The 13,323-nt window shown below is 39.3% G+C and overlaps 1 pseudogene across 1 annotated transcript; it reads right to left on the minus strand.

Annotated features, from left to right (window-relative positions):
• Positions 1–760: 760 nt before the first annotated feature.
• Positions 761–13,062, minus strand: LOC308694356 (cholinesterase-like; annotated as a pseudogene). The gene is made up of 5 exons: positions 12,713–13,062; positions 10,625–10,945; positions 8,512–9,342; positions 6,325–6,482; positions 761–889 (listed from the first exon to the last, which is right to left on the minus strand). The product of its transcript is annotated as a cholinesterase-like (transcript).
• Positions 13,063–13,323: the final 261 nt, after the last annotated feature.

Below are 13,323 nucleotides of genomic sequence, written 5' to 3' on the forward strand. Positions count from 1 at the left end.
ACCATACAAAGACGAAAACCGACAAACACTGAGGGAAAACACAGGGCAGACACTGGGGCTAACAGGATAATTAACAAGGTGATTGACAGGACACAGGTGAAAGACATGACTAATTAGAACATAGGATAAACTAATTAACAGGACTAAACCAAAAGCACAAAAGACAGGGGAAAACTAGATAACATAACTAAACAAAAACAGAAACGTGACACAGATTGCATGAATAGTTTAAAATTATGGCACTCTGTTACACACATTACCAAACCAAATCAAGTTCATTTACTTGGCCATTAAGGAGGTGAATCTCACAAAAATATGTCTGTGTGAAATGTGTGTATAATGCGTCAATCTGACCTTTTACTATAGTAATTACAATTACATTTGAGGTCGAAAAGGGCTTAATTGTCATTAAAAGAATGTCACGATGGAATAAAAAACTGAATGGTTCTAAAACAAGCTTCAGTTTCTGCATACAAAGAATAATTTAAGATTTTATTTTGAGTAGACATGTTCTTGTGTCAAACAAACACTCTTACCCAAGTACCTCGATAAGATTTTCATCTATTTTTGAGTTACCAAAATAGCAGTTCTCTACCACATAAGGCCTTAAGGAGGTAGTAAAAAGGCACTGAGTTGTGAAGATATAGAAACCACAGAAGCTCTTTCCTCTGTTTCTACATATGGGCTCTGGCTTTCTAAAGCTTTTTGAAGTAGTAAAGTGCACTGCATGGGCTGCTTTTTGGGGAAATGTGGTCAGACATTAAAGGTTTTCACACTGTTGCTTTTTTGACAGAGGCATAGTTGTTAAATTGATTCTTCCAGTCCAGCATGCAAGAAATTCAGCGGTGGAACTGAGACTTCCACTGGAACTCCACTTCATCAATACTCACTACAGCAGAAAGAGAGAGAGAAAAATATAGAGAGAGAGGGAGAGGCAGGTCAAGTTTGTGACACAATGATATTGGATTTATCATACTGCAAATGAAAAGTGAAGTTATTTAGACCAGGCAAACATTCAGGAGGTCTAAACACTAGCCACATGATTTGAGTTTGTGCAGTGGTGCATGTGTGTATTATCGTGGTAACAGCCCTAATGAATTGCTTTACATTTTTCTCATCATGAAGCCATATACAATGGGGAGAACAAGTATTTGATAAACTGTCGATTTTGCAGGTTTTCCTACTTACAAAAACACATTGTATGATTTTTAAATAATTAATTTGCATTTTATTGCATGACATAAGTATTTGATCACCTATCAACCAGTAAGAATTCCGGCTCTCACAGACCTGTTAGTTTTTCTTTAAGTAGCCCTACTGTTCTCCACTCATTACCTGTATTAACTGCATCTGTTTGAACTCGTTGCCTGTATAAAAGACACCTGTGCACACACTCAATCAAACAGACTCCAACCTCTCCACAATGGCCAAGACCAGAGAGCTGTGTAAGGACATCAGGGATAAAATTGTAGACCTGCACAAGGATGGGATGGGCTACAGGACAATAGTAAAGCAGCTTGGTGAGAAGGCAACAACTGTTGGCGCAATTATTAGAAAATGGAAGAAGTTCAAGATGGCGGTCAGTCTCCCTCGGTCTGGGGCACCATGCAAGATCTCACCTCGTGGGGCATCAATGATCATGAGGAAGGTGAGGGATCAGCCCAGAACTACACGGCAGGACCTGGTCAATGACCTTAAGAGAGCTGGGACCACAGTCTCAAAGAAAACCATTAGTAACACACTATGCCGTCATGGACTAAAATCCTGCAGCGCACGCAAGGTCCCCCTGCTCAAGCCAGCACATGTCCAGGCCCGTCTGAAGTTTACCAATGACCATCTGGATGATCCAGAGGAGAAATGGGAGAAGGTCATGTGGTCTGATGAGACAAAAACAGAGCTTTTTGGTCTAAACTCAACCCACCGTATTTGGAGGAAGAAGAAGGATGAGTACAACCGCAAGAACACCATCCCAACCGTGAAGCATGGAGGTGGAAACATCATTCTTTGGGGATGCTTTTCTGCAAAGGGGACAAGACGACTGCACCGTATTGAGGGGAGGATGGATGGGGCCATGTATTGCGAGATCTTGGCCAACAACCTCCTTCCCTCAGTAAGAGCATTGAAGATGGGTCGTGGCTGGGTCTTCCAGCATGGCAACGACCCGAAACACACAGCCAAGGCAACTAAGGAGTGGCTCCGTAAGAAGCATCTCAAGGTCCTGGAGTGGCCTAGCCAGTCTCCAGACCTGAACCCAATAGAAAATCTTTAGAGGGAGCTGAAAGTCCTTATTGCCAAGCGACAGCCCCGGAACCTTAAGGATCTGGAGAAGGTCTGTATGGAGGAGTGGGCCAAAATCCCTGCTGCAGTGTGTGCAAACCTGGTCAAGAACTACAGGAAACGTATGATCTCTGTAATTGCAAACAAAGGTTTCTGTACCAAATATTAAGTTCTGCTTTTCTGATGTATCAAAATACTTATGTCATGCAATAAAATGCAAATTAATTACTTAAAAATCATACAATGTGATTTTCTGGATTTTTGTTTTAGATTCCGTCACTCACAGTTGAAGAGCACCTGTGATAAAAATTACAGACTTCTACATGCTTTGTAAATGGGGAAACCTGCAAAATCAGCAGTGTATCAAATACTTGTTCTCCCCACTGTATATCGTACTTTGAATGAGCAGAACCAAAACCTCAATCAGATATTCAAAGCTTTGCTCAATGTTTTGGCCCGTTAACAATATGGAAAACTGTCTTTAATAACGGAAACCCAAAATAATGTTGGAAATAATCCCTGATGGTGAATACTGATCTCCAAGGTAACACATTAAAGCAATAGTTCACCAAAAATGAAGAGATACTGTGCTATCATATGACACAATTTGTACACAATTTTAAGATGCATTTTATCATATATTTACAAAAACTTGTTGCATTTGTAATGTTTTGACTGTTTTAACAATTATTCTTGTGTTCCACAGCATGCAACGTTTTTATGGGAACTATTCCTTTAAAGACTAACTACTCTGAGCAGCATACCAACATAATCATGATTCAAACTACCAGCAGAATGACATTGCAAATTGCACAACCTTGATAATTTATAAAAAATAAAAATAAAAAAAAGACCTCAAGTTACTAGCTAATTAATTGTTGTCTTGTTATACATGGAAATGCTATACTAAAATTCCCATTGCATTAATTACAAAGTAAATTTTCATAGAGCATTCAGTGCTGCTGAAAAAGCTATTAAAATGTTACTATTTTAGCTCCCTTACTTTCAAGCACAAGTTCTATAGTTAAAAGAAATTGTTCAGAATAGAGACTCACGACTTGCATGCAACAGAATGCCACTTGATCCATGTCACAGAAAGAGAGAGACAGCAGAACATGACAGAATAATCATGTTCTTTATTTAGAATGAAATGAAGTGAGGGACTTCTCACAATCATGAAAAGATTCTCATGACAGAATCACTTGAACATCAAGGACAAGCACATTTGTGTTTTGTCTACTAGTCAACAAAGTTCTTCAAAAATGTATATTTAATATTTTAAAAAGAGTAAGCAACATAGGATTCATTCATGTTATGCAGTAACTTTGACACTATGTAACTTTATACAATCAATAGGGCTGTGATAAAAAAAAAATAAAAAAATAAAAAAAAAGATTCTATAAAAGGGGTATACCAGACTTTCTGAAATATGCACTTAAACATGAATTAATACTTACTTATGCACAGTGGCAATGAAACGTCAAATCCATTGTTAATACATTTGTGAGGTTGTTTTCAATCCAAAACTATGTAATTTACTACAGGATGATGTCATTAAGGAATTAGCTTTGTTAGTTAAAGGGATTTTGCAAAAGACTGACAGAATGGAAAGTGATTTAGACTCAAGTACAAACAAAATGATTATGAATTAAAGCGATTAAATGTTTCATTTTAAACATTTTGTTAGTCCGTGTCTACTTGTTTGTGATGTTGTGATTAAAACAAATCCAAGTTTAAAATGATCTATTATTAAGGCATAATGGGTACATGAAAATGTACTGCATTGTAGAAATGACCCAAATAACGTCTGGTTTCAAATACCAGAATTTTCCAGAATTACAGAATGTGTAGGGCTGGCTGCTGGTTCAATCCCTGCAAGTAGCTTGCCATGAGCCATCAACGTTGTGCTCTTGATTAAGACACTTAATCCCAGGATGCCCTGGGCGATTGTATCTGAAATAAGTTTATGGCGTCGACTTGCTTCAGACTCCATAAATCACTGTTTACTTTACAGACTAGTGTTTGGTATAAAAGCAGGGGCCAAACGGATTTTACCATCTAGACCTGATCCCACTTACGTGCCTTTCAGCAAATCAGCTACTACGACTGGGTGCTGCATCACTGATTAATATATTTAAGCAGAGTTGATAAGATTTCTTCGTTCATTTGCCCCCACCACATACACACACACACACAAAATGTTTGTGCATAAGCTTTGCAGTCTCAAAAGAGTAGGCGAGGTAGCAAATCCTCTGGGAATGGCTTTGCCTTCATAAGCGCCAGGGAGACTGAGACTGCACACGGCCCGCAGTGACAATAATTCAATTTGCGCATATGTGCATTTGTATGCGCAGTTGCTGGCGCCTGACCTCCAGTACATAAACAAGACAAGGCTTTACCTAGACTCAAATCAGAATCGATTCATTCCATTTCAGTGTCAAATTCAATTCTGCTCCCTATGGTCGCACTACCTGGAACTCCAATTCTCTTCCGTTTTCAACCACCGATAATACTGACAGCCAGACCTTCAAGAGTTTCCAGACGCTACACTATTGAGCGTCACCTTGCAAAGACCTCCAAAAAGCAAATTAAAAGCATCAGTCTATATTCATTGCTTTAACCAGTAATGACAGCTGTGAAGACAGCCCAAGGTTTACAAGATGATTTTAAGAGTGCCAAAAGCTGTTTAAATATACAAACGTTCAAGCAACCGCTTCCAGTACATAATGCTGTGACTTGCTCTCCCACCTTATGTTTAGTAACACACTTAAAAGCACACGTCTCTCACCGCAGGGCTAGAAACAGACCACAAGCTACATGTTTAGTTGAAAAAGGTTTAAATGAGCGAGGAACTACAGCAAAATGCTTTTCACTTTCTCTTCAAATAGCTTCCACTCTTGAACCTTTAGCAAAATATTCACTAACAAATAGAATATCAAACCTGCTATACCTAAAAATACCCTTATGGTGGGATACCTGCATAATGGATCAAATTAATTCAGAGCCAAGACTAAAGTATTCAAACCCATTCACACTGAATTAAAATTTATAGCATTTTAAATTAGCACCATTTCAGCAACATATTTCTCCATTATACATGTGTCCTTATGAATACTTTCTGAACGCGTAAAAAAAAAAAAAAGTACTTGCTATTCATTGCAGGGACAGAACAGCTTTTGAGGAAAGTGTACATTTTAAATCTCAAGCTTGTGGATTCCAGGCCATCACATTCTACTCATTTTATTTTGTCATGCCCATTGAATGACAAAATAAAATGAGTAACTATGAAAAACTAAAGATAGTGACAGGCTATTTCCTGAAAAGCATTTCTATCTAACCTGGGTAGCACAGTTTGGTTCATCCAAGACGGAATATTATTAGTAGTGCTTGAAAGGCAACTTGTCCCACATTGTTTATGTTATACAAACTAAAAACAACTTGTTGAGGACAGGTGTTTTATTACTTTACAGACTTAGGTTTTTCCACCTGACGAATGACAAAATGGGTCAAAAATGTAAAAACAAACTCCATGAGGCGTCAGTGATTTCACCTCAGGAGACTACACCATCACAACACCAAGTTTTTGACAGGTAATTGCTCACATTTTTTTATGAAATGTGTAAAAAAAAGTTTTTAAAAGTAGTATAATACTCTAATTGTATAGTTTAATAATATACAAGCATTTCTGTAGCTCAAACAGTTCATGCATTCTCTGAGAATCAAACCCATGGCCTTAGTGTTGTATGGTCCACTGATAAAGTTTATACCTTGAATGCAATGCAAGTTGCTTTGGATAAAAACATCTACCAAATGCAAAAAAATGTAAATGTAAATAATTGCTGTGCTTCTGAAACACTCAACCCTCTCCAGTCCCGCATTAAGCTCCACTAGCTGGCCAGGTCTGCACTACAGGTGTCCTCAAGAGACTAGAAGATGACACATGTGCTGGCCAGGCAGAGCTGAAGAGACAAGCAGAAGCGAGCATGTCGTGATTTTCTTTGTTTATGTGGTGTGGGTGGATGGTTGTTCTCATTCTGTGACTCTCACCTGTGACATACTGCAGTTTTGGCAGGAAACTATCCCAGAACTTGCACTGCTGGGCTCTAAGCATCCGGAGTGTTTGTGACAGGCCAGTGTTAAGCGTGACATACTGCTGATGTTCCAGCATGAATGGCGGCCAATCTGCTCCCTCCACACTCGGATCCCTGAAACATCAAGCCAGGAAATCAACTGAAAGGTCAGTTTATGTATGGTACCAAGTTACATCAATACATTTCTGCTCCAAAACAACTGAAGCCCAAAAAATATATTAAAAAATCAATGCAATGACTCAATAGCTATGACGTTCATGCGCTCTTGTAAAGAATGCCTTGCAGTCCATTACAACAAGAGGCTTTGAATCTTAATGCACAATCCCAGCAAAGTAAAGTCTTCAAAACAAGACATTTAAGAAATTGCACCCGATACTTTTAATAAGCGAATCTGCCCATTTCAGGAAAAGATTAACTTCAGCGTGTTCCATTGTGATCTTGTTTACTGATCACGTTCATTGATATATTAGCATCGTGTCATTCCCCTCCAGCTTGAAGAGTGTATGAAGTGTTAATTGAAAGAAACTAAGCTTGCTCACAGCCACAATAAAGGCTGTTTCTGCCTCTCCATAATTTATGCCAAATAAATGAGGATGCTAATCAACACTAGCCTGCCAGCAACACCAAGACTTGTTTTGTTTTTTTACACATTAACTGAAAAAGTGTGAGCAGATGAAAGCCTGTCTTCATCAAGATATTACGGATTAAACATCTAAAACATTTCTAAGAGATAAATGTAAACAATTCCTTTACTGTTTATAGTAAATTTATACAAATACATAGAAATTGTCTTGTAAACACAAATTTGAGTATGATATTCTTAGTATTAAAATAATAGCTCAGTCAAGAATGAAAATTTGTCATTCCAACACCTTACAACGTTCTTTTTTTCTGTTCTGTGGAAAACAAATAGGCAGAATTCGTACACTGATTTTTTTCTCCAAACAGTGAAAGAGAAAAAACAAATCATGTCAGATGCTTCTAAAGGGACAAAATTAACACGTTTCCATGTTTATACACCACAATACATATGATGCTACAAGTCTCATGAGTGTTTTTATCTGTTAAACAGACTAAAGACTAAATTTAAGTTGTTATTCACTGACAATGTTCTAGATAGCTTTCAAGCCTAATTGACACTTTGGTTACAAGGCATGTAACAGTCAATGATGTATGACATTATTGAGGTCAAACCTGGCGCGTTGTGTCTGCACAAGCGATATGTGAATATATGTAAGAACAAATGAGATTTGACAGCCAACACAGTGGCAAGACAGAAAAACAACTTCCGTTTATCTTCTACACTATCAGAAAATGAGTACTACAATTGTACCTGTAGCTTTGTACAGTACCCTTAAAGGGACATCTTTGTACCTTATAAAAGGTACATAGTTGTACCTTAAGTTCATCTACTCTAAATTATTTATGTGCAATATTTAAAGTTGTCCATTTAACCTTTTTTAGACGCAAGTTTAAAATATTCTGGCTGACCCCCAATATTCAAGGCGACCTTTATTTAGAACGTATCACTTTATTGTTTCCATGGTGACGCTTCATTGCTTGTCACATGATACACCGCAGCCACAGTAGCACTGAATGACTGATGATCTGCTTTTGTTTCATTTTTCCTTTTTAATTCAAAATATTCACAAATGTGTCAGCTATGGCATGAAATATATGATATTCTGATTGTCAAATATGTGCAAGTGGATGTGTTTTGTTGTTTAAACACATTTATAACGGTTATAAACACTGAATAGTTGTGATATATGACGCGCTGTGCACGTCCATCTCTGACTCAGCGCCAGCCAACGCACAAAAGCACATTTGAATTTATGGAGTTAATCACGTGATGCACTGAATGTTCTAAATCACACCGGTGTGATTGAACGCTCCAGGGACCAGCCTAGACTGACCACACCGGTGTGATCGGACGTGCGAAAGAGTTAAGCCCACTGCTTTAGTGACAAGCTGTTGTACCCCTAAAAGGAAAAAAAAATCCACTTTTTTTTCTGACAGTGCACAGAGGAAAGATAGGCATAAGTGGTTGGAACGACATCAGAGTGAGTAAACAGATTTAACACTTTGAACTAGGATAGAACATTAGCTCATGCAATAGATTGTGTGTCAGATTTACACTCACCCATTTCGAGCAAAGTTGCTCCAATGCTTCATTATCCTCCTGGTCATGGCCTCCTCCTCCTTAGGGAATCCCAAAAAACAAAAATCCCCGTGCATTACACCCATCCATTGAGGCCAGGGGTTGAAGCTGGAGCGATGGTTAAAGAGGAACAGTCGGGCACTGCCACCATTCTCTACATACCTACAGGCAAAATCCAGTAAGGGGCATGAAAAATGGTGGTCGCCCACCAACCAGCCTCAGGCTTTTCTGTTTTTTGTCTTGTTCTGCTCATCGGTCCAACCAGTATACTGAAAAGCAGCCGCCTCTCTGGCCATGTCACTGAAACCAGGGAGGCCCAATGATACACCTGTGAGGAACTGGTCTCGATTGATAAGACTCTGGTTATGGATGCTAAATCCAGATGGACCATATACATGGAAGTATGTCCCTTCATCTTTGTTCGATCCCAAAAGAACTTCTGTCTTTAGAAAACGTCCTGACTGGATTAAGACACTAGGCATGTCTACCAGAAATTCTCCATCCACTGTTGGAGGAAAGGTTACACATATTATCATGGGATCAGTAATGACACTGAATTGAAGACTGACTATCTTCTCAGGTTCAACTGCTCTTAACCAAGCCTCCATTTCATCAACTGATGAAAAGTGTACAAGTGGGCAGTTCTGAAGCTGAGCCAGAGTCAAAGAACAGTTCCAGGCCTGAGCTGGCTCCACGGTCACCCAGGCGGCTTTGGGGATGCCACTCTGGAGAATTGCGCGGGTGAACAGGCCATGGCTGCCCTGCGAAAGCAAATGGTGTTCCACAGAGCCAGCACCAGCACTCTCCCCAAACAAGTGTAACCGGAATGAGTATGTTGCGCCTTTAAGTGGGCAGATGACGTAATGGGCAGGCTGTGTTTAAAGTCTTGCGGGCGTCAAGGAAACAGCGTTTGCTCTTGTTTTACGCTCGATGAGCGAGTTTGTGTTTCTTCCTCTGCTGGCTTGTTGAAAGAACAGTTTGACCCACTGTGCCCGACAATTCAGAGTGAGTAAATAAGTTTAATAGTAGTTGATTTTAAAGGAGATATGTCAGTATAAATTGTATTCACTAGTAAATGTGTTCTAGGATTTCTCCTGAACCAATAACTGATGTGAGAACATAGTGCGCATGCCATTTTGCGCTTGGCTTCGGCCACCTGACGTGAGTGAACGATCAAGTTGGTTTGTTTTATTTTAAATTGTTAAAATATTAAAATGCGTATTTTTTACAACTGCGTGGCAACACTTTTGCCTTTCATTGAGACTGATGCATGTAGAATGTTGTATGTGTAATAAAAAATAAATGGTTTCGATTACAGGTCAAAACCTCTCTTGGCAAGTGGCCATCGTTTTTTTCCCCACCGAATTTGGGATTTGGTTGCTTAATTTTTTTTGTTTATTTGTGATATTTTGAGTTTTGTGACATAATTTTTTTTCGAGATCTGCCTGCCTTATTTAGTGGTATATCACTGTATGGGAGGTCTTGTTGGGTTGTGTGTTTTACATATTATGGTTTGATTGGTTTTGATTTTTTTGGGGTTTGATTTTTTTCCTCCCATGTGGTGTATTTCCCATTTCATGATTCCAGGTTGATTTGTTATTTTGAGTGTCATTTTTATCATTGTCTTTTCTTTATCATTTGATTTAAATAATGATTTGTCTGTTTAATGAATCTGAATTTTAGATTTATCATTTATTTCTTCAATTGTATTCCTTTAATTTGATTCTGATTTGTTTGGAGCATTGTTTTCATTTCTTTTGAAACTTTTTTTGATTAAGTTTACTTTAAATCCATTGTTGTGGTTTGTTTATTTTTCTTTCTTTTTTTTTTTTATGAATAACATTGCTACCAACCAAGTCATTTCAGCCATAAGTGAATAACATTGTTACCAACCAAGTCATTTCAGCCATAAGAGAAGACTGGTAATTGTCATTTAATAAAGTAAATCAACTTTCTTTGTACTCTGGCTTCTAGTAGATCATTTATTTGAAATGCCTGTGCAAAAAGATCATTGTTAGGGTCCCCCATCCCAGAACATGGGGGTGGCATAGTCAATTTGGTCGATAATCTAACAGCCACCAAGTCTAGGTCACACAAGGTAACGGAGGATGGATCGCCCCCAAAAGCAGCAATGTTTTTTGACACTCAGCTTAAAGCCAAACGCTGGTCAAACAGACCAGCATTACCTTTAACACTTTTACTTTCAGGTAGAGATAGGAAACCCAATGCTCCTACCCTGTAGTTCATAGACACCACCACCACTTGTTGCGACTGGCTGAGGACACGCCCATCGCACACATCCAGGGAGGCAGTCCCTGTGAAAAGCCTCCACCATAGATCCACACCATAACTAGGACTAAGGGTTTGGCTCGGTTCTGGAGGTTGATTGAGGGAGTCCAGACATTGAGGTTCAAGTCAAGTCAAGTCATCTTCATTTATATAGCGCTTTTAACAATGTAGATTGTCTCAAAGCAGCTTTACAGAGATAAGCGTATAATTTAAGGTAACAGAGATTGTTTCGGCTTTACAGCAGAGTTAAGTTATTTCCATCTAAAGTTAGTTTTAATTGATTTGCTTCCGTCGCAATGAACATTTGTTATTAAATTAGGGGCCGCTAAGACGACACCATTCCCTCTACACAGACTTTAAACGCGAACCTGTGAGAAACGCTGATGGCGTTCACATGCACATTTAGAATGGGTTCTATTAGTTATGTGCGTTTGAATATACGCAGGTTTGGAATTCCCTACAAGCCAAGCCTAAACAAAATACTTGTCTTTCCTTATAAATTTTGATAAGGAATTTTATTTTATTTGTTGCTTTGGGGTAGGACCACGAGACGAATTTTCCCGACAACGCCTTATCTGTAGAGTGGTAGTGGGATCCTCCATAGGGAGAGACTAGTTGGCACTTCAGCACTGCGTTGTCATCGGTCCAGGCGAAGGTCCTTCGTCAGATCTGGATACGGCCTGGATCCGGCAGGCTGCAGGAAAAACCTTGGGATAAACACAGACACTAAAATTAGCGTAGATGCCATTCTTCTCATGATGTAACGAGTACATCAGGATTTTTGGGAAGTGTTCCCGGTTCCGGCTGACCTACTATATGCAGCCTAACATTAAATTATAGATGTCTATAATGTATTATGTGAAAGCTAGGTCAAAGAGATGTGTCTTTAATCTGGCTTTGAACTGACAGAGTGTGTCTGCTTCCCGGACAATGGTAGGAAGACTGTTCCAGAGTTTTGGTGCTAAATAGGAAAAGGATCTACCGCCAGCAGTCGATTTTGATATTCTAGGTGTTATCAACTGGCCGGAATTTTGAGATCGTAATAGACGTGGCGGACTATAATGCGTTAAGAGCTCGCTCAAGTACTGCGGAGCTAAACCATTCAGTGCTTTGTAAGTAATCAGCAATATTTTAAAATTGATGCGATGTTTAATAGGGAGCCAATGCAGTTTTGACAGAACCGGGCTAATATGGTCATACTTCCTGGTTCTGGTAAGAACTCGAGCTGCTGCGTTTTGAACCAGCTGTAGTTTGTTTATTAAGCGTGCAGGGCAACCACCCAGTAGAGCATTACAATAATCTAGCCTTGAGGTCATGAACACATGAACTAATTGTTCCGCATTTGTCAATGAGAGCATATGGCGTAATTTAGATATATTTTTAAGATGGAAAAATGCAGTTTTACAGATACTAGACACGTGACTTTCAAATGAAAGATTGGTATCAAAAAGCACACCCAGGTTCATAACCGACAACGAAGACTTAACAGAGCAGCCATCAAGTGTTAGACAGTATTCTAGATTATTACGTGAGGAAGTTTTTTGTCCAATAATTAGAAACTCTGTTTTTTCAGAATTTAGAAGTAGGAAATTACAAGTCATCCAATTTTTTATATCCGCTATGCATTCCGTTAATTTTGTGAATTGATAAGTTTCGTTAGGTTTTGAAGAAATATAGAGCTGAGTATCATCGGCATAACTGTGAAAGCTAATGCCATGTTTCCTAATGATATCTCCTAAGGGTAGCATGTACAGAGTGAACAGCAGCGGTCCTAGTACTGAGCCTTGTGGTACGCCATACTGAACTTGTGATCGATGAGACATCTCATCATTTACTGCAACAAACTGATAACGGTCAGATAAGTATGATTTAAACCATGCGATTAGGTTCAGACAGTCTTCACTAATCCTGGTGTTGGGATTCCACATCTCAGCTCCAGGGAATCCTGGGTACAATGAATCATGTTCCTGAAAGCAGGAATTGGAGTACCGGGTGGCACCTCGTATCCCATTCCACACTTCAGCAGGCTCTGGTCGTTTGAACCGAAGCAGGTCCAATGGAGGCTTAGCATAGGGGATCCCAAGGAAGGCCCCCCACGTACCCTGAACCTCCTGGCACAGGAAGCCTCTATCCTCTGACTTTGCCTTTGTCAGTGGAGATGATCAGTTAATCTTGCCCTGCTGCCAGTTGGAAGAACCAATAAGCCAGAATGGGCAAAATAGATATGATGTGAATGCCCATCATGGTGTCTTCAAGGGTGTTAATAAAATCATAAGATCACCAAAATGAGTTTTAGCCATCAAAACAAGTCATGTTCTGTTTGGGGTTTCAGAGACTCCAGACCACATAAAAAGTAAAAACACCACCACCATGCTTAAAGGTGGTATCAGTGATTTCAGGCCCAAAAATATTTTTATCACATTCATCTAATCTTTCCGAATGATCCGCTAGCTGCCCGCCCCATAAGCATGCCGTCAAAAAAATGCGTCTCTGTAGGCAGCCTAG

This window comes from Scardinius erythrophthalmus (genome assembly GCF_964197995.2).
Source record: "Scardinius erythrophthalmus genome assembly, chromosome: 8".
NCBI lineage: Eukaryota > Metazoa > Chordata > Actinopteri > Cypriniformes > Leuciscidae > Scardinius > Scardinius erythrophthalmus.